Source organism: Gossypium arboreum, chromosome 11 (assembly GCF_025698485.1).
Source record: "Gossypium arboreum isolate Shixiya-1 chromosome 11, ASM2569848v2, whole genome shotgun sequence".
Taxonomy (NCBI): domain Eukaryota; kingdom Viridiplantae; phylum Streptophyta; class Magnoliopsida; order Malvales; family Malvaceae; genus Gossypium; species Gossypium arboreum.
Window position 1 is genome coordinate 125,107,253 of NC_069080.1, and position 2,641 is coordinate 125,109,893.

Consider the following 2,641-nt stretch of genomic DNA (forward strand, 5'->3'; position numbering starts at 1 on the left):
TTTTTTCTATCAAGAAGTGGAGGCGATCCGAGAATCGTATCAATGGGACACCCTTCATAGTATCTTTTTTTTAATATCGTCCTCCAACAGTCGGATGCAATGTTCGAAACCTGTGAGAACATATATCTCTCCTTTCACTAGTTTATGTTGAAAGGACACAAGAGGTCCATCATAAATCACCGCCGTTTTTGGCGGATCATCCTCCCTCAATCTCATTTTCTTGGTAGCCTATCCCGGATGTTAGAGGTTCACCGGTTTTGTGACTAGCATTTTCAGATGAGAGCATTTCCACATCCATTACAAATCGTGATTTAATAATACATTCATGTAGAGTTACGTTAGTGAGAGGCATCAACTTGCTACTTCCACTTTTTGGTCCAATCACTTTCCAAAGTCCAAGTTGAATAGTTTGGCGACTCTTCAACTGCCAGCTGCATTGCGTGGTCGACAGGCAAATCTTTATGTTTTATTACGCTCACACATTTTCTTATCTATGCATATAAGTTGATATTTGGGGCGTATAAATAGAGACGTAGATTGCCTTTGTTTAAGCATTCTTAACTCTCCAAACACTTTTATCCAAGATTGTTCACTTTGATTTAAAAAACAAAAATCGAATATGGGTTCGGTTTGCAAGAGTTTTCTCATGCTTGCTGTTTTATCTGTGATTGTTCTTTCCATTTCTTCGGAAGTGGTAGCTAGAGACCTTACTGAAACAAACAACGGTCAGCAGCCAACATGGCTTTTTAATTAATTAATTAATTATCATCTCCTCTCATTTATATTTCATGAATTGAAATGTATCCTAACATGAATGTTGATAATGCTGCGAGTTTTGCAGGTAAGGCGGCTACCCAGAAAACAAAGGCTGAGCTAGGAGCTGCCAAATTTGGAGGGGGCCAAACTGATCAAGATTATCCACCAAGATATTGCTTACCACCCCCCTATAGCTGCTAGTTTATAACGGAAAAGGAAGCGAAGGTGCTGGCGCGCGAGGCGGTGGATTCTGAAACTCACGCAATCCTCACTTTTACTTACCCTTTGCATATTGCCTGTATCTAAATAAATTAATTGATCTATATATAGCATATCCTACAATTTGCAGTATCCTAAACTAAAAGGCTTCTTTCCTCGGACATATATTATATCAAGAAATTTAAATTAATAAATTTTTGCTTTCTGATGATTTCTCTGTTCCTTTACATATAGCCATGTTGTTATATAGCAAGTAAATCTATTATGATTAGATCAAATTAGTCTAAATATTAAATGAATAAATTTAATTTATATAATATTAAAAAAATCAAAGAATTTAAATTTTAATAGAATTAGCATTTACTAATTAACCGAACCCTGATATTTAGTTTATTAGCCAAGGGCAATCACCCTATATCTACCTTGTGGGTTAGAATCACAGGAATTGCCTATCACGGATGCATGCTTATGTGGCGGTGATTTTCTCTTATTAGCGGTGTGTGGTATGTGAGTTGTGCAAAAAACCATTTAATACTAAATAATTTTATAAATTTTATGTTTTCTTATTTATAGTTGAATTCCAATTAAGAAATTTCATTTGCAAAATTATAAAAGCTTTACACATTTTGAGAAAAACCATATGTTTGTTGGTTGTTCCAATTAGTTGTCTCAACCGGTGTTCTAACACAAGTTGTAACTTCACAATCTCATAACCGAATTATAAGTGGAGAGTAAGGTAAAGAAAAAAGAATACACTATATTAATTGACGCAATTCGTATGATTTTATTCAATAATTAATTTGAATCATCTATTGGTTAAAGTTAATTTACCCTTACAATACAATAGTAATTACAACCTAACAATGAATCTAGTTGTTACAATCACTCACCTAAAGTCTTAACTTACAATCAAAATTAACTTTCCAAAAAAGCCTGTACAAAAGTGAAAAAAATTCAAAGTAAAAAAGCAAGCAAACACTTGATTGAAAGTACTCTCAAAATCATTTGAGAGGCAAACATCCAAGTGAAATAGAACAACCTATTTAGTTTAATTATGTTCGTTTTTAGTTTGATTATCATAGGTGTCAAATACTTACAAAAAAAAAAAACCCAATATCTATGGGTGTTAAAAAAAATTCAATATTTATAGGTGTTGAGATCTTGTTATCTCAACATGTGTAAAAATCATAAATTCAAAAATAAAAAAATTTTAAATAAAACTTTCTCAAAATCCTCTCAAACACTACAAAATATAAACCATTCCAACTACTTCCAAATTTTCTACATATCATTATATCATATTCTTTAGTCATAATTTATGAATTGGTGTTACGAAGTAGTTATTAGTTCTTTTACCAATATTATAATATTGTTGTGCACCAGTTGTTGATAATAAATTTATAAGTGTTTTATAATCAAATTAATTAATATGTTGAAAAAATAGTTACTAGATTGAATAAATTATAAATATTGGATAAAATTTTAGATAAAACATATAAGGCAATAAAACCTAGTTTTAATGTGAGGAGTGACAGATCCAAGATACTCTAGAGATGCTGCTGCCATTTTGCATTCAACTTATAGTAGAATTTGTATTTTCTATTGAAATTTTATTATTTAATTAAACATTATTTTTGTATTATTTCTCTATAAATAGATATTATGA

General features: G+C 31.2%; 1 long non-coding RNA gene across 1 annotated transcript; it reads left to right on the forward strand.

The window, feature by feature from the left end:
- Positions 1-455: 455 nt before the first annotated feature.
- LOC108473191 (uncharacterized) lies at positions 456-1,186 on the forward strand. The gene is made up of 2 exons (XR_001869681.2): positions 456-725; positions 842-1,186. It is a non-coding gene; the product is annotated as an uncharacterized LOC108473191 (long non-coding RNA).
- Positions 1,187-2,641: the final 1,455 nt, after the last annotated feature.